The 19616-nt window shown below is 49.6% G+C and overlaps 1 long non-coding RNA gene across 11 annotated transcripts in view; it reads left to right on the top strand.

The window, feature by feature from the left end:
- Window positions 1–19616, top strand: part of LOC117196854 (uncharacterized) — a 289465-nt gene that overhangs the window by 17404 nt on the left and 252445 nt on the right. The window lies entirely within an intron of this gene.

Raw genomic sequence — 19616 nt, forward strand, 5'->3', positions numbered from 1 at the left:
AGGCAAAACATCACTGTGAAGTGATGGGTGAAAATAGAAAATGCTGTGTTAAGAAAGCCATGCTCACTAGTATTTTGCACAGTGCATTACAAATGAGGAACAGCATACTGAAGGTATGTAAGATGTTTTATGTAAGTCTCATGATAACTACAAAACAAAAACCTGTGGTAGATAAAGACAAGGAGAAAGGAATCAAAGTACACCACCACAGAGAATCATCAAACCACAAAGGAAGAGAGCAAGAGAGGAAGATAGGAACAAAGGAACTACAAAACAGCCAGAAAACAATGAAGAAAATGGCAATATTAAGCCCATACTTACCAGTAATTACTTTAAATGTAAAGGGACTAAATTCTACAATAAAAAGACACAGAGTGGGTGAATGGATTAAAAAAACAAGCCCCAATTAAATGCCGCCTACAAGAGACTCACTTCATCTTTAGGGACACAAGTAGACTGAAAGTGAAGAGGTGGAAAAAGGTATTCCATATAAATAGAAACCAAAGTATAGTATATAGCTATACTTATATCAGATAAAGTAGACTTCAACTAAAAAACTGTCAGAAGAGTCAAAGAAGGTCATTATATAGTGATAAAGGGGTCAGTTCATCAAGTGGATACAACAATTGTAAATATTTATGCACGCAACATAGGAGCACCTAAATATATAAAGCAAACACCAACATATCTGAAGGGAGAAATATAAAGCAATACAATAATAGGAGGGGACTTCAATAATCCACTTTCAACGATGGATAGATCACCCAGACATAAAATCAGTGTGGAAACGCTGGATTTAAACTATATGTTAGAGGGACTTCCCTAGTGGCACAGTGGTTAAGAATCCACCCGCCAGTGCAGGGGACACGGGTTCGATCCCTGGTCCGGGAAGATCCCACATGCCGTGGAACAACTAAGTCCGTGTGCCACAACTACTGAACCCACGGGCCACAACTACTGTAGCCCGTGCACCTAGAGCCCGTGCTCCGCAACAAGAGAAGCCACTGCAATGAGAAGCCTGAGAACTGCATTGAAGAGTACCCCCGCTCGCCATAACCAGAGAAAGTCTGCGCACAGCAATGAAGACCCGACACAGCCAAAATTAAAAATAAATAAATAAATTTATTTATTAAAAAAAATAAACTATATGTTAGAGCAGATGGACCCAAAGGACATACAGAACATCCCATCCAACAGCAGCAGAAGATACATTCTTCTCAAGCACACGTGGTGCCAGGATAAGTCATGCAGCCACATCCACCTGGGCCATGTGCATCTTTACTTTCTCAGGAGTGACCCCACACCAGGCCGCTTTATCTTCTTCCAGTGGCAAGAAACACAGTGCAGGTTTTCTGAGGAATCTCGTAGCAGCCCCTTCTCACTAGCCTTGGGGTGAGATGATCACCCCAAGTGGGGGAGGGGGGGGGACTCGCAGCTCAGCCACAGCTCTCCCCACAGAACTTTCTTCCTGCACCTTTTCCCACAAGTCTTGGTTCCCTTCCTGTATTACTGATTTGCCCAAGCATCCAGAGTGGTGCAATTTGTCCTGGAACGTTTACTGCGTGAGGTGCACACGTAGGAATTGGTCTCATACTTCTGGTGGTACCAATCTTTATGGTATGAATTCTTCTGCTGGAACTTTAATTTTAGCATCCTTTCACACGTTTAATAGGCCCAGAATCTAAATCTTTTTAGTTTTAGTTACACTCCCTTTCCTGCCAAATCCAGGCTGACTGCTTCCCTTTCTGCCCTCCTGACAAAGGGCTCTGCATGGTTACCCCTACCAAGTGTACCTTGTTCCCCACCATTTTGGAGAACTGGTCCCAAATGATGGCACTGGTCTTCAGTGCTGAACTCCAGGTTCAGTAGTGGTCCTCACAGGTGGACACTCAGATTCAAGTGCACATCCGCCATGGGCATGGGTGGGGGTGGGAGGAGGCAGAGGGACATGAAGACCAGAGAAGCTGAGCTTGGGTGAGCAGAGTAGCTTGCAACGGACAGTGGCTCAGAACTGGCACCTCTGCCCCCGGGGGAGCCTCAGCACAGAGGTCAGTAGGGTATCTGGCATCAGGCTCAGTTCAGATCTGTGGGGAGGTTGCAGTTGGGAGGACAGAATGGGTGGTGGTGGAGAAGGCTCCCCTCCAGGCTGCTGGTGCCCTGGGCTTCCCCAAGCGTCCTGGAGCTTTCCAGGCTCATTTCCTGTCTGTGCTCCCTTCCTTGCCCACCTCTCTTACTAACTCAAGCCCTCCTGGGGAAGAACCTCAGTGAGGACCATGCAGGGAGAGGAGGGAAGGGGGGCACAAGGACTGGGCATGGTGCCCTTCCAGACCGCCCCCTGAAGCAGCTGGTAGGACCTTGGCCAGTTGGGTTCTCCGCTCCTCACTCAGGATCTCCCCGGTAGCGCGAGTGGCTGCGGTCTGAGCTCCAAGCAGGCATGAAGACCAGCCCTGCCCAACCTTCCCCTGTTTGGCTGATGGCCCGCATGCCGGCTCCAGTGGAGCACACACCTAGTTCTCATGCTGGGGCTCAGGCCAAGTGGCCTCATCTCCCCTGCAGCCTCCGCGTGTCTCCAGCTGATAATTTACGGCTGCCCATTAACTCTATTCAAACGGCTCAGCTCTTGGGAACATCTGCTCTGCGGTAGAGCAAGCTGTGTTTGCAGTGACACATGGTCAGACTCTTCTGGGGACAGATTAGGCTCACAGAGCGACAGACGCCTGAACTTCTGCTGCCCGGGGAAAGTCAGCCTCCCTCTTAGCTCATCAGAGAGCAAGCAGACCTTCTCCTTACCTTCATCCATGGCCGCAGACCTCAGCAGGGTCCCAGGCCTCTGCCCAGTCCTCTTGCCTCCAGTACCTTCCCTCCTATTCTGGCTCTGATGGCAGAGAGGAGATCGTAAGTCTAGACCAGTGATTCTTAAAGCACAGAGTGCTGGGCCCACCCCCAGAATTTCTGATTCAGTAGGTCTGGGGTGGGGGCCAATAGCTTGCCTTTCTAACAAGTTCCCAGGTGCTGTGATGCTGTTGATCTGGGAGCCCCGCTTTGAGAACCACTGGCCTTGACCAACCCTAAAAGGAGGCACCTCTCTGGGCAGGTTAGAAGGGTCCCAGGGCTGAGTGGAGGATGGATTGGATGCTATGTTGATGAAATATAGATTTGGGCGGGAAACCTTTGAGATGCTGAGCTCTCAGCAGAGATTGTAGGGACTCAGGTTGCCAAAGACCGTGTTGTTCTGGAGTGAAGATCTCCCAAGGGTCTGCACAGGCTTGAGGGAATCACATGTATTGATTTAATCAGCCCCCGATGAGTCTCAGAACCCCAGTGTCAGAATCTGGGTAGAGAGCCCGCTGAGCTTGGTTCATGGGCACAGGGTCAGCCGCCCCTGCTTTGCTGTCTGGGTGTCTGTTGAAGAGTGTGGTCTGCCCAGCAAGCGTCCTGGGAAGAGTGCACACGACAGAGCCTGAACCACCTGGTGGAAGGACTGTCTTCTAGGGAGGCCGAGGGACCCCAACATGGACTCTCCAACTCGACTCCTGGAGGACTCTGCCTTTGGGCACCTTGTCCCCATTGCCTACACTCTCCCCCCAGAATGAATGGCACCTGCTCAGAGCCTGCTCCGCAAGCTGCTGCATCGGCCTCGAGGCTGGAGGAGGCAGCTGAGTCTCCACTGCACGCGTATCCGTTCCAGTCCCCAGCTCTCAGGAGGCCCACGTGGGCTTGGTTCCTGTTTAGCCAAGTGCAGGGTGCAGGCCGGGGCTGAAAGACTCCCGCAGTGATCTGAAGGGTCAGTGCTCGTGTGGAGGAGAGATGACATCTGGGCAGACAGGCCACCGGTCAGGCAGCACCGAAGGAGCAGGTGCGGGTGAGGGTGCAGGTGGGGACAGTGGATCAGCTCCTCGAAACCACAGTGGTACACAGGAGGCTGGCCCCGTACGAGATGGACATCTCGAAATGTGACTCTCTGCTCTGAAATCTATCCCTCGAAAGTGTCCCGGCAGCCCGGGGAAGGCCGTGTGAGGACACCTCTCTCCTGCAGATAGTCCCTCTGCCCTTCTCCTTTCCAGCTCTTTCTGATGCCTCCTCTCCCGCCCAGCCCTTGCCTGTTTGACTTTGGTGATTCTTCCTTCCCAGGCTGCTGCCCCTTGGATGTGGGGTTGGTGACCAGCATGGAGCGTCTCGGGGGTGGCAGGTTGAGAAGGGGACAGTGATGTCCAGTCGTGTGTTGGCCCTTTGGTGTAGCTGGGTGTTGCAGAACAAGAGGAACTACAGAGGAGAACACTGAGACTCAGGAAAGCTATCCACTTGCCCCCAGCAGTGATTAGTTGGCAGAACTGGGATTTGGTTCCAGAACCGGGGTTCCCGAGCCTGGTTTCCTCTACCTCCCAGCCCCTCATGTGGGCTCTCCTCTGAGGCTCTCCTTAGTCACCAATATTTGCAGGAATAACGGGAGACAAGTATGCCTTTGCGTATAATTGGCCTGCACCTGTCCAGATGTTTAAAAAGTCTGCCCTCTCTGTGTCAGTCAGGGTTTAATCAGGGAAGCAGATTCACTGTTGTGGGAGTTATGGGAGAAGAGATTTCTTATAGGAATGGATCCTACACCACCTGGGAGGTGCTGGGCAGAGCTGGGGGTGTGCCAGTTGGGGAAGCCCACTTGCTGAAATGACTCCACAAAGCAGGAGGGGGTGAGAAAGTCCACTGGAAGCCAAGTATCTGATGGCCAGGCTCTCGTTTCTGCCTGCAAAGCTACTGAAGTCCCACTTTTGGCTAAGTCTAACCCAGAACCATCCAGGGAAGGGGATTCTGGGAAATGGCTCCAGTGTAACCCAGTTGTCAACAGGAGCATTGCCATGATACATTTTTGGGTTCTTGGTTATTAGTCAGTGAGTTTAATTCCACCGCCCGCCAACCTGCTTTCTCTGACTACAAACCTTACACCAGAGAGGAGAGAGGGAGACCCTTAGGGGCTCTAAAAAAGTCCCTGGGAGAACTTCTCTGCCATAACTGAAATCAACTGATTTTCCTTAAAAGGCAAATTCTTCAAGGCCAGCCCTGCATAGACTTTGCCCTGAGCCCTGTAACCAGGGACACCACATGCCCTAGTTCCCCAGCTCCAGTGTACAGCTGTTGTCCTGCATAATTATTAACGACGCCCCCTTGCGTTCTCAGGAGGATGCTGGTTTGGAGGACAGATCATACGGTCGCTTGGCCTTTAGCTCAGCACTGAGTTGCACTGGCAGGTGAAGCGGGTGGGGAGCTGAGGGCAGAGAAGTGGGGCTGCTGGGATTCCCTGGAGGCCTCACCTTCTACCCCCTGCTTCTCAGTCACCCAGGGTTACCATGGGGGGAGGGGAGGTGATTGGGCTGCAACATCAAGATCTGATGCTGAAACAGGGAGAAAACCAGACTAAGCTCCCCGTCCCAGTGCCCCTCTGCTTCCCAGGAATTCCAGGAGAATTCCCACCAGGTGTTCCTGCTCTTCCAACGCCTCCCCAATCCCCTGCGCCCTGGTCTGGGGCTTGGTGGGCAAGGGAAGCCCAGCCAGCGTGGCTCAGTGCCCGCCATAACCTCGCCCTTCCCTGGGCTCAGGGTGGTGCTGCCCAAGGTCTGGGCTGCGCTTCCGTCCTCATCTCCTTCTCGTAGCTTAATTCATTTGCTCAATGCAGTTCTGGCTCCACCTGGCACTTTTTTTGAGAACCGTGGTTTAAGTCGATGGTTAATTGAAATCCCAGATGTTTAACATCTTTTTCCTTCAGGGCGCGGGTTTACTGCAGGAACAAGTAAACGGAATGAATGGAGAAATCAGTAGCTTAGGTAAAGATGATACATACGTGCTATGGGGAGGCCGTTAGGATGAATCTTACCATTAAATCTGCCTTCACGACCTTCCCAGGTCTGCTACGAGAGAATATTCCTCTGGCTGTTGTGGAAACCATGATGGTTGGGCCCAACTAACACAGGGATTTGGGAAGAGAAAGCTCAGGCTTTGTTTGGGGGACGGAGGTGGGGATGGGGCCTTGGGCAGGTGACCGAATCTCTCCAAGCTCACCTTCCTTCTCTGTAGAACTGGGATGGCACTACCTGCCTCACAGGATGGTTAGAAATAGGGAGACAGTATTTATATAAATCCATCAACAGTAAGTAATCACTCAGTAGCACTCTTGGCTGTGCTGGTGTTTATTCTCAGCCATCCCCCAAACGCAGTTCTGCTGTCCTACTCCGCATCCTCCAAGCACTTCCTGCTCGTTCCCAGCTAGTCCTCTCTAGGCTACCTCTTCTGCCCTGAAATGCTTCCCATCCACCCTTTTCACGCCCGAGTCATCGAGTCCCATCTCTCCATGAAGGCTTCCTGAGGTCTCTGTGTCTCCTCTGAGTTCCTTCCTTCCCTTGGCACTGATCACGCTGCTTTGGGTTGCCATGTGCCTGTCTATGGACAACTGCGGTCTTGTCTCTCCAGGGAGGTGGTCGGGTCCTTACAGACGGGAAATCTTTCTTTTTTATCCCCTCCTGGTACAAGTGCTGGCTCACGCACGCAGTGGTGTCTAATGACAGCTTGCAGAATGTCAGATGCAGCCTTCTCTCTAGTACCGAGCTTTTATGGGAAGACAAACTTGAGAAGAGTGGAGTGTTTACTCCACAAATTCCTCCGTTTCCCAACAATATCCTCAAGATTGTATCTGTCCTACCCTCCCCCATCGTTTCCCAACGTGGACTTCTGGGGTTGCAGCAGAAACCTGAGGATGAAATGACCCCACTGTCTGAGGAGGCTGCGTTTCAGTTACGTTAGGAGCCTGCGGCTGGAAGTAGAAACGTCCTTCCCAAAGTACTGGTCCCAGAGAAAAGATTGGTGGCCACCTTGGCCTTCTTTGCCATTTAAGCCTGGTATCTAAAAGTAGCCCTTTCCTTGCCAGAAACATCAAGGCTTGGCTTGGGACGACTGACGTGTGTGTGTGCTCACAGGCATGTGTGCACATGTGTGTAGAGAGGGTTGAAGGGGAGGGACAAGGTGGGGCTGAAACTTCATCCAGATTGACCCCATATATTTGGATACGCAGCAGATATAGGAACTGCATGAACATTAGTTTATAGCCATGGCATTCTTTCAAGCTAAAGTTCACTCAGAAATTCGTATATAAAACACACCAAGGTGGAGCTGCTCTGGGGGAACCCAAAGGTGGGAGAGGGTCCAAGGAAGCTCCAAGAACATTATCAGAAGTGATACCACGAATCTCATTTTTCTTGCCAAAAAGGAGGGATACTGGCGTCTTTCTCACTCTTAGAAAGTGCCTCGCGTGCTGAGGACCTGCTGTTGAGGGCCCATTTGCATTTTACGTCTTGTGTGAGGTTATGGAGCCTAAGGGTGGCGATGTTTTTGCTTCAGGATCCGGACTCCTTTCTGCTCTGCTCATGAGGAGGGGCAGACAGGAGGTGCTGCAGACTCAGGCAGTGACAGCGTTCAGTGCGCTGTGGCCTTCACAGCGTTGCTTGCGTCCAGGGTGGAGGCGGCAGGATACCTCCGAGAGGGGCTTTGCGTGGAGCGCAGCGTGTGAGGTGGGCGTCTGTGTGAGGCCTGGGTGGGGAGTGAGGCCCGAGGGTGGGGTGTGCGCCGCCTGCTGTGTGTGGTCCCTCCAGCCTCGGGGCCACGGGAGGCTCGGGCTTGGATGTCGCTCTGGGCGTTGGAGGCGCTTGGGCTGCTTCCAGCGGAGCTGGTGGGTGTTGAGAGGCCACGGGTGACAGCTGCGGGAACGGCACCAGCCCGCCCGGCCTCTGAGGTGGCCGGTTTCCTCCGTCCTTGAGAGCAGGCGGCCGCGTCGCACACTGTGTGGGAAAGCAGGGCCGCCCAGGGGTGGAGACCCCGTCGGCGCGGGTGTAGCCTGGGAGGGGCCTGGGAGGGCGGCCGAAGCGCGAGTCTCGAGTCTCGGGGGGCCGAATCCGGAGAAAGGGCTTGAAACGCCGGATAAGGCATTTCTCCAGCACTTAGCTCTTTATCTCTGAAAATTAAAGCCAGGCCTCTGCTGGAACGTTCCGCCTGAGATTCTGCTGGGAAGTTTAAAAGATTGGGGAGGACTGGGTGGCCAGTCGGACCCTTCTGCCTCGGTTGATAGTATATGGGCGGGGGTGGGCCCACAGTGTTCTGGTATTTATCCATTCATCAGTTGGTTATTGAGTACCTACTGGGTTCCAGACCCTGGCTTAGAGGTGGATGAAACCGGAGTCATGGCTCCGGCTGTTCAAGAGCCCGTGGTCTAGTGAAGAAGGCAGACAAGTAAATGGACGATGACGTGATACGATGCTCATCCCGGAAGATACCAATAATATGTGATATATAATATACTTATTAGCACATGATATGGTGCTAATATTAATATACTACTAATAACATACTAATCTATTTGTATATAATATATATCAATTACATAGCTATGGACAGTAAACTAACAGAGTGTATATATACACACACACATATACATACTCTTGTGTATATGTATACATACATGCTATATAGTATATCATATAGTATGTATACTCTATTGATATACTGTATTTGGATGTATAGATTTGTATATTGGTATATATACACGTATAAGGACTTTGCCGTTGCCCTTTACCTCTGCTAACTCAGATAATCCCTACCACAGTTCTGTGCTAGTAAGTGGATTAACTGGACTTGAACCCCGCAGGCTTCCCTCAGGTGGATACAGGGTGCAGGAGGAGATCTGAAATAAGAATAACTCTGCCCCCAGGAGTTGGAGACGCTTCGCAGAGAACAGGTTGTCTGCCTGAGATTGTGTCTGTCTCCGTGTTGGGGGTGGAGAGTAGGGTGGAGGGGGTGTGGAAGGTGTTCCGAGTAAATAGCAGTACTTCCTGGGGCATGGATACGGGGGAGAGAAAGGCATTCATGTCAGGTCGGCCCAGATCAGGTCTGGGAACCAGAACACACCCTGGACCATCCAGCCCAAGCCCCCTCCTCCCATCTCCTAGAGGGCAGTGGCCCGCCCCCCCGACGCATGCACAGTTCCTATCAGCTGAGTGCAGTCCAGGCTGCAGGCCCTCCTGGCAACCACAGTGCTGAATCGACCAGTGTGGGAAGGGAGCGGAGGGTGGGGGAGGACTGGAGCTCTCTGGTTCCAAGCAGTGGTACCCATTCCAGCCCTGAGCTCTTTGCCAGAGGGGTCAGTGTAGCCATGGGGAGGGGAGCTGCCTGAGCTGTTGCACAGCCTCCGGCACGTGGAGTCCAGTGACCTGGGTCAGCTGGCCATCTGCGTCTTGTTGAGCGCCCCTATTCCTGGGAGCCCTGCTCTCTGGCCCATCTGTCCAGCTGAAGGGGAGGTTTGCAGGCAGAGGGACGTTCTTGCTGTGTTTCTCTAACCAAACAGATGCTTCGAACAAATAAACAGACCAGGAAGCTTGCAGGGGCTGTGTCAGGCTTCGCTGAGACGTGCTGTCCTTTTTGAAGGCTGTCGATGTGCTCAAAGGGCTCAACATCCAGGGCCAGATCATATCTGACCGTGTGTTGAGGCCAGGATTCTCAGATCATTCATAAAATGACAGTATTTGTCGAATGCTTTACGGTTTCCAAAGTCCCGAGATCACCAGCCAACAAAGAGTGGATGGGGAGCCTTGTGTTCAAGTTCTTGGCCTCCAAATCATGGGCTCTTTTCTCTGCCGTGCGATTCTCAACCTTGGTAGGTCCGTCCAGAGAACGTTAGAGGGCCCCTGGGAAATTGCAAGCTTGCTTTGACTGACTGTGTGATTGTATCGATTACAGACCCTTGCTTCCTTTAGGAGAACAGGCTGGAGGAAACCTATAGGTTAGAGCTCCAAGGTTTTGTTCTGGGGACTGTTCCCTATTGTCAGACCTTCTCCATCCTGGGGCAGATGGTGAGCCCAGCTCTGCAAACAAACAGACCTGAGTTTTTGGACTCGGCCTCCATTCTGCAGGACCTTGGATGAATTCCTTCACTTCTCTGGGTCTTGGTTTCCCTCTCAGCAAAGAGGGGACGACCATGCCTCGCTCATGGGGTTTTGCGAGGACGCATAGGGGAGTGTTCAACAACTGTGACCTCCCTTCCCGTTTCTCTCCTGGCTTATTCCTCAAGTGTCTTCAGGCAGGAAAACCGCACCCAGTTGCTTGGCCCCCTCCTCCCTTCCCTTGGCTGCCTCTTCTTCAGGCTGCTCTGTACGCTCATCCAGCCCCGTCTTAGTCCCCGTGAGACTGAGCGCTTGGCTACTGTACAGCTCCCTGCAGACGTGCTGATAAGGGTTTGATAGGCTTGAATGAGATAATCCCATACAGTTTCCCTCCATGTCTGTGGGGGATTGGCTCTAGGACCCCCACGGATACCAGAATCTGCAGATGCTCAAGTGCTTTGTGTAAAATGGCGTAGTATTTGTATATAACCCCCGCACGTCCTCCTGTACACTTTAAATCATCTCTAGGTGACTTATAATACCTAATCCAATGTAAATGCCGTGTAAATACTTGCCAGTGAATGACAAATTCAAGTCTTACTTTTTGGAATTTTCTGGAATTTTTTGCGTGCATGTTCTTGAATAATTTCAGTCTGGAGTCGGTTGAATCCACAGATGCAGAACCCGTGGATACAGAGGGCGGATACAGTGCTTAGCAGAGCAGCTGGCTTGCTAACCTGCTCAGGAAGTGTTAGCTATGACTATTACTGTTAAGCGGGATCCATGAGGGAAAACTGAAATGATTCACAAAATCTTGGGCCTGGAAGAGACCTTTGCGAATGTTCTTCTCCGTTTCCGCTTTTGACAGATGAGGTCTCAGTGGCAGAGTAAGTTCAGCTGTGGGGGAAGCTCCCAGTGCTAACTCATTCATTCATTCATTAACACTCCCTGAACGCTTACTCTGTGTCACGTGCTGCACCAGGTATTGGTATAAGGAGACCCAGTGCCAGCTGCCAGTGAGCTCATCATCTCCCTGGAGAGGCAGACACATAAGCAGGGGACAATGCATGTGGAAGGTGCAGTAGAGGAAGCAGGCATGGGGGTTTGGAGAGAGTCAAGGAGAAGCCTCTAATACACTGTCAGAGGGTCAGCAAACACTTCCTGGAGCTGAGCTTTTAAGAAGCAGACCCTCATCAGGTTAAGTGGAGATTCTTGGTGGGCAGGTCAGGCGTTCCTAGTGAAGGAGAGAAAGAACACAGTGCATCCAGGGAACCATGTGGCTCCTGACTTTTGGAGCCAGACTCTATAGAAGAGGAATCTCGAGCAGGAGTTTTGAGGAAGAGAGAACGCTTAATTGGTAGAGTGAACTTTCTCTCCTGAACAAAGCCTTGAAGGCAGAAGCAACAAAATTGTATATGGGGGGGCTGCCCTGGTGGCGCAGCTGTTGAGAATCCGCCTGCCGATGCAGGGGACACGGGTTCGTGCCCCGGTCCGGGAAGATCCCACATGCCGCGGAAGCGGCTGGGCCCGTGAGCCATGGCCGCTGAGCCTGCGCATCTGGAGCCTGTGCTCTGCAACGGGAGAGGCCACAACAGTGAGAGGCCCACGTACCGCAAAAAAAAAGAAAAAAAAAATGGTATATGGGGCCCTGCAAATGGAGTGGAGAGGCCTTGGCCAGATGACGGGATGGAAACTGGTGGAAGGCTTTGAGGTCTGCTCGCTTTCTCAGGTTCTTCCCTGTGGGTTATAGGAGAACACATACATCTCCCAAACATATATTTACTGAAAAAAGCATTACCATAAAGGGAATAAGAAAGCAGTGTGGAGTTGTGTGTTAGGAGCAGAGTCCCACGTGGCGTGCGTGGCCAGTGTGGATGTGACAGTTCTCTCAGTTACCTGCTCGCTGCCCAGAGAGGACAGGTGAGCGTCACCTGAGAAATGTCACTTCAGGGCTTAGACGGGCACCTCCCACCAGCAGGGGATTCTTTTCTGATACATTTCTGGTTATAATGCAGCATTAGTCAGGGTTCTTGCTTGTGAAGAAAAGACTCCAGCTGGTTAACTTAAGCAGAAAATAGATTTATTGGACGGATTCAGTAGCTCTTGAAGTCTCTGGGAAGACGAGTGAGCCAGTCCTGGGCACACACCAAGGAGGCCAGGCTCTGCCAAAACCCTACTGTGTGAGCAGTGGGCTCGGGGTGCTGCTTCTGCTGTCGCACCTTCAGGCTCCACTCCCCCTAGAAACCCGCCATCGCAAGATCATCTCTAAGCGGTCCTTGGCTTTTAACTCGGAGTTAAACGGTATGGTAGGCTCCGATGGGCCACACCTCGGTCACATGCCCTTTCTCCAGCTGCAAGGGAAGAGGGGGAGGAGCTATGTGACCGCTTGGGCCACCAAGGAGGCCTGTCTTCCACTTAACTTGAGATTTCTTCCCCCAGTAGGAGAGTGTTTGGATGCTGGGTGGCCCCAAGTGACAAATATCTACCATGTTCTTTGACCTTATAGGTCTGGCTCTCAAAGACCTTTGTTCTTCAAAGCTGCCCACCTCTGCTTCCATAGCAGTTCTGAGGCCTGAACAACTAAGGGGTTTTCTCCGTCAGTCTTGGGAATGTCCACCTCTTTTCTTTTTTTTTTAAAATACTGATTTAGTTCTTTTTAAAATATTTATTTATTTATTTTGGCTGTGCTGGGTCTTAGGTGCAGCACACAGGATCTTCGTTGCGTCATGCGGGATCTTCTTTTTTTTTAGTTTCAGTATGTGGACTCTTAGTTGCAACATGCATGCAGGATCTGATTCCCTGACCAGGGATCGAACCCAGGCCCCCTGCATTGGGAGTGTGGATTCTTACCCACTGGGCCACCAGGGAAGTCCCAGGGAGCGTCCACCTCTTGAATTCTCTTTCTTTTTTTTTTTAAGATTCCGGTCACCTCTTGAATTCTTGACTGGTCTCGTCTAATTCTTTCCCTGAAAATTGGATACTACTTTTCTTTGATTGAAAAGAGATACAATTGCTTAACTAGAAAGTGGCTTCCTTCTTCCTCTGAGAGATTTCTGCCAACAGACTCTTCTTGCCCCGGACTGTGTACACCACAGGTGGGCAGGAGGGAGGGGGCCACTTAGTCTCTCTGACTTTTTCAGCTTTTCCCTGCTGTGACAGATGGCATAAATCACACTCTCATTGGTTAGGCCCAAGTTAAAAAAACCTAAGAGCCAGTATTCCTGCTTTCCTTCCTTCCTTCCTCCCTCCCTCTCTCCCTCCCCCCCCTTCCTTTGTCCCCTCCCCTCCCTTCCCCTTCTCTCCCTCCTTTCCTTCTTTCTTTCTCTCTTGATCTTTTACTGGATCTCATTTGGGTTGCCTCAGAACTCACCTGACCATGGATTTACTTCCTAGAATCAGAGGAGATGGTTGGGGAACCTGCGTGGAGAGATGGCTTTTGAGCCTCTTTGGACTGCCAACAATACTTGTACTGATTTACTATAATGAGAAAATCTGACTCTGTCCATAAAATGGTCTGAGATCATTCATCTCTCAAAGGGTCACCTCTTGATTTGTCAGAGCAGTAGGGTGATCCAGGGAGGGATAATACAGACCTTTTGCTTTGCTTCCTTTTCTTTCTCGCCCCCTGATCTTTAGCCAGTTGGTTATTTCTTAATCCTGCCACTGGAGAATGAAAGAAGTCAGAGGAGGTGAAACTCGTCTCCTTGCCTTTGCATCTCCCGAGCTCTCTCTCCAGGAAAAGTTTCCATGTGGATGGCTCAAGATGTGCATGTTAAAACGAAGTCCCTGCGTAGTTTATCCATGTCTTTCTGCCACCCTTCAAGTTTTCTTCCTCTCCACTATATCTCTTCATTAGGTCTAGGAACCTTGCCAAAAGCCTGTATGATGATGTGAGGTCTTTAGGACACCCTGCAGACCTTAGGTTTTTATCAGTAGAAGCTATGGCTGTTCCAAATACAGAAAGGACATAATTTCATGATTGCCCAAATTCCTCCAAAGGTCAGAGTTAAATCTCTTTATGGAGTCAGTTTGCCTCATAGGGGTTAAAAGAGGAGGGGCAACGTCCCCCTTCCCGTTTAACAGATCACATTCCCAAGGTGAATCCAACTGGAGGAGTAGAATTTGGGGAGGCAATGGTTCCTTAATCACTAAGGTGTTAGCGTTACGAAGAAGTTCCTGGTCAGTTGAAGACCAGAACTAGAATCTAACTTTCAGCCCAAGGCTTGGTGGGTTATGGAGAGCCAGGGCTCAAAGCTCCACCACCGTGTGTGACATCACTGTCGCAGGCACATGGCATTATCAAGTCTCAATTACTCATGACCTTTAACTCTGCTTTTCCTCCCTTCTCTTCCTCTCTCCCCTTCCCTGGGGGACCAAGACCCAGAGCCACATTCCTGCATTATCACACTTCCTTCTGCAGGCTGAACAGGCTCATTCCAGGATACTGATCTGTGTGAAAGCTCTCCAGGACTGGTGGGAACACTGCCCCCAGAACCTGACTTGTTTCAGAAGCTTATCTTCTGGCACTTGCTCCTCCAAAGAAAAAGGCTTAGGCACGAGGATAAAAGAGGCAGACCAAGGGTGTGTGAGATGGAGTGTTCTCTGCAGACTCACAGCCCACCCTGCGGATGGCAGTGAGAATGAAATAGATCTTGCCTAAAGGATCATTGTCATAGCCCTTTTATTACCTACTCTGGGTCCGGTGAGCTATGGCTCCAGTGGGGTTACCAGGTGGAATAGTCATCACCTATGGCTACCCCTAAACAGGAGCTGTGCCTTGTCAGTTTCACTGGGAGAGGCTGTGGGGCAAGGGGTACCATGGCTAACATCTCCGTCGGACGTTAGACAGTTTTAGTGAGGGATGGGGGTAGCTGTATGTATGTATACACACATGTGAATATGTGTAAGAGGGAGTGTATATTTGTTGGGTCCTCATGTTTGCTTCAAATGGATGTTTGGGTTTGAGGCCAGGGGGATGGCAGGTGCTGGGAGAGGCGGAGGATGGGGGGAGCTGGAGCTGGGGGAGTGGAATGGCTGTGGTAGGAGTGGGGGAGGCGTGCGAAATGTGGGTGGCATGAGAACTGATTTTACGGCTGAATGGAGCCTGAAAATTCTTTGTCTGGCTAAAGTCAAAGGATAAAAATTTTTTTGTGCTGTAGAAATGATTTTATGTTTTCCCTTCTCTTCTTTGGTTCCTTTTGTGTAATAATTTGCCAAACTCCCTCCCAAAAATCCCCCCAATGGGTTCAGGGTCCGGAAAGCACCGCTGAACTCCGTGGGAAGGAGTGGCCACAGGGGCAGAGTGGGCTCGGCTGGCTTTGGGGACAGGCCCCCTGGGCTGCTGGCTTCCTCCCCTGCCAGGAGGCCAGATCCCTGCCCACCCATTTGGAAAGGCTGCTGTTTATCTTTTGTTTTGGTTTTCATTGGCATTTTCTTTTTTCCTCTTAAACTGTGTCCAATCAAATTGGCACAGATGAGGCTTGCGTAGACCAGTTGGAGCCGTCCCATTACTCCTGCCCATTGAATTCTGGGATTGCTGCTTCCTGCCCCATCCTGTATTCTGATCCCGACTCACCCTGCCTCTGTTGACATCACCCTTTATCCTCCTTGTCTGCGTCTGTAACTCTTTGGTAGTGGGGTGGGGGTGGTGAGAGTCATAACAAAACCATTAAGAGAAGGGAACGCATTTCACCAACATCATTAGCCATTTGGATCCTCATTGGCCCCACACTTTCTCCATTTCGCAGACAGAACACTGAGTTATGGGGAGACAAAATAGACTGCATGCTTGCTTTACTGGACTAGTAATGGGTGTGGCTTTTCGGTTCTTCATTTGGTTCTTTGAACACTCATTTCCTTTTCTTACCCAATTGGAGATACGGAGGAGACAGCTGGATCATAGAATTTTACAGCTGGAAAAATCCTCCTGGAACAGTGGCATAGAGGGTTCTTCAATAGTGCTCTGGGGACCCCCCCTCGGAAGTGACCTGCTCGGCTTCAGTCTGAACAGCTCCATGCCTACTGACTACATATCTTGAGCTTTGGCAAGTTGGAAACTCCTTGGGTGGATTTCACCCACTTTCCCTATTTAATGATGAGTAAAATGAGCCAGGTGATCAAAAGAAAACAAATATCTTCAACCAAGAGCTCTACTTACTTGTAATCTGTTCATTACTTAAATTAAACACACACACATGCAAAACAAAGCCCAAATGTTTTAATATTTAGTTGCCATTAATTAAGGCATGTGGAAATGCTTTACATAATCCTAGGGGTAAAACCGTGTGAAGTTTTTGTTAAAAATGCTTTTTTGGGCAGGGCGGGAGAAGTTGTTTGTTCTCAATGTACATGACCATGGCATGGGACAGTCTTGACTTTTATATTTTAAGAATGTAAGTGGTGGTGACATAGTGATAGGAGATAAGGTCCAAATGCTGGATAACAATGTTAAGGCTGCTGATTAAACTTCTTTTTCATTGGTGACAAGTGATTCTTCTCTGGATGTTGAATGTAACAGAGTTTGAGATAACAAACTGGGGAAAGAAGAGCTTGAAGATCACCCGGTGGTTTAATTCCACCATCACTGGTCCTCTGCTGGGAATGCTTTGCTTGCTGCAATCCTAAATTGAAAGAGCTTGCTTGGCCCGCAGGGGGCTGGGTGGCCACAATTAAAACAAAGCCAGAAAATATGAATTTCATCAATTTGAAGCTCATCTATGCAATTGTGCAATGATATCTGATTTCAACATATCCTAATATCTTGCCTTGCCTAAATATTTTTTTTGGTGAGTGATTTTTTGAAACAATAATTCAGAATCTTTTCAATTTTAGATCCCCAGACAGTGAGATGATCATTGTTCTCATCCATTTCATCTAAAACTATTGGAATATGGGAATCTTTAGATCATTGAGTCTGGAGGAACATATAGATCATGTGGTTCAATAACTTCCAAACTATTCACCAAGGAGGGAGAGAGAGAGGGAGAGGGAGAGAGAGAGAGGGAGAGAGAGGGAGATACTTAAGGGTAAGGAGTTGGTCCTAAGTGGGAGCCTTTAGGCTCCCCAGGTCTGCTTCAACCAGAGAAACTCCATGTGGTTGACTGTTCATATCATAATTGCCTGGTAGAGCTTTAGAATCTGTAGTCCTTGATACAGATAGATCTCACTTTGGTTAAATCATGGTTTTCAAGCTTTTTTTTAGCCATGGAATTATTTTTTTCTACATAAAATCTTCTGATTATATATATGCACATGCATATATACCATTTATGTATGTGTATATATTTTATCGTATATAATATACATAAATGTAAATTATGTTATCATATGTTACATATGATAAGGTATATGTTATATAAATTAATGGCTAATACCAGAATGAATCTGATTGAAGAGTAAGTGGAGGACCCAAAGCCCTACCAGCCTGGTGGTGTCCTGGTCTTCTGAGATACTTTTATGCAACTTTAGTATTTCAGGAACACAGAATGGAAATCAATACTGTAGACAACAGGTATGTATCCAAAAGACTATATGTAAGTGGAATCTTTGCAGATGAAATAGCATCTTATTTGCCCATATGCACTTTAGCTGAGGCAGAACAGCCATAAGCAGACGCCACGGAAGAAGTATTTTAAAGAGATGGCAAAGTTGCATTTCCAGCCCTCATAGCCGCAGCCCTCGAGAAGCAAAAGGGGTAGGTAGGCCAGGCTGTTTCTGATCATCAGATGGCCCGGATGGTCTAGGATGAAGCTCATTGTGAAAGGGGGTGAGTGCTCCAAATGAAAGACAAGACGCCCAGCTGAACGTAACTCCAGGTACCAAACTAGCTGATGGCAGCTCCAGCAAATCCCAAGGAAGGTTGTCTTGGTTTCCATGTGGCATGGAAACACTTGAGATCACTGCCGTACCATCGCAAGTTCATTTTCTAACACTGTTTCCGATGCTGTGCTTCTGCTCTGGCCCCTTCAGTGGTCCCCACACTGGACACACCCTGTGGGCAGGCATCGGCATCCTTCAGCTCCCGGAGCTGCTGGAGCCACCAGGGCAGCTGGCCTCCTGTCCTTGCTCAGTCACTCAGTTTGTATGTGGACTTTGGGATTTCCTGAATGCCCTGGGTGAGGCGTGGGGAGGAGATTTACCAGGAAGTGGTGGGCTTACATAAGGCAGAGGTCAAAGAAAGCATTTGGTTCCAGGTAAGGACTAGTGAGTAATGAGATATTTAATTTTTAAATCCGACTATACAGTTTTCTGAATGAAAACCACCTAAGGAGGTTTTATGGCTAATCTCATGGTTGCTGTTTGCTTTAGGGGAGTTTTTGAGCCCCTCCTGTTGTCAGCGGTCACATCTATACAATAGGCGGCCGGAAATGCGTTCACCTTCACAAGATGCTATTTCCAACCCATCCTCCGTGATTTGGGTGGGTGGGTTGTTTGTCCTGAGTCACCTGCTTTTTAGCATAGCCCATCTCACAATTCATATATGACTTTTTCAGATGCCGGTTTGGGGGTATGGGGTAAAGTCTGTGGTTTAAGAATAGGCTTTTTCTCTGTGGGGAACTGGAAGGCTGTGTTATGGCCTCTTTAGTGCAGTTAGTTAATTCTGATGACAAATATTTACTGTGTCCCCAGCAAGCAGGCCATGCTCTAACTGACTGAGATGCTCTGTTGTGGTAATGGAGAGTGCGTTTGAAAAAGTAATGATTTTAAAATGTAGTTACCAACCCCAGGGTCTGCAGGCACAATGACAGGCATTCTTCTGGCGTGAAAACCATTCTTGACTGTGGGGGGACTTGCCCACGATGTCTGGGTTGGCGATCTTGCTTCCTTTCCGCTGCTGGGGGAAGAGAGGCAGTTCTTGGCCCTGCGCCAGTGTTTGTAATCCTCCCAGCAGGCTCCCACATCTTCTGGGTGGGCCTGCGTCTTTTGTTACATGTTTGTCCCCTAACCCTGACCATTTCTGAACTCTCATGGAGAAGGCGCCCAGGAGCTGTTCAGTGGGGTAGGAGGGCTGGTGGGCGCCCTCAGGCCTAATTTGTTTGGCTTCTCTTCAGCCCCTCAGCACTAATTCATTTGTTTGCATTTGGTTAAAAAAAAAATCTCTCTTTATTGTCTACCCTTTATTTCCTGGAATTTGACATGAAAGTTATCATTGTTTTAGTTAGTGGCCTCCAAAGGAATAAACCATTTGAGCAGCAATTCTCCATGGCAGGGGTTTCAGATTATTTGAGTTTTAAGTCTGGGTGTCCCTTCTGTTAGAATTGAATGTGCACCGAATTTGGGGCAGGGAGAAGGGGGGCTGTATTCATTTTTGAACCCTTTTAGGCTGTAATGAAAACCAGCTGCTTCTCCAGCAAGTGCATTACTTTTCCCATTAGAAAGCCTCGCAGTGAAGCTAAAGCTATAGAGGTGTCTTGTGTTTTGACTTTTCCTCATTTAACCTTCTTGCGTTTTACCTTTTATCTTTCAGTCCTTCAGCCCTTGGTGGTGGATTGGTTGGTACCTTCTCTCCTGACGCCTTCTGTGTTTCTGGCACTGTTGGCACTTTTAGTCAGTGGGGGACCAACTTTTCCATCACTCAGCCGTGAGGGCGGAAGTGGTAGATGCCTCCTGAGCAGGGTGGCCCCTTCAGTTTGCGTCTGGGCTGAGGCCCAACTTCTCTGCTGGCCGCATATAACCCTGATGCCAGGTCCAAACGGGGCACATTAC

Source organism: Orcinus orca, chromosome 8, assembly GCF_937001465.1.
Source record: "Orcinus orca chromosome 8, mOrcOrc1.1, whole genome shotgun sequence".
NCBI lineage: Eukaryota > Metazoa > Chordata > Mammalia > Artiodactyla > Delphinidae > Orcinus > Orcinus orca.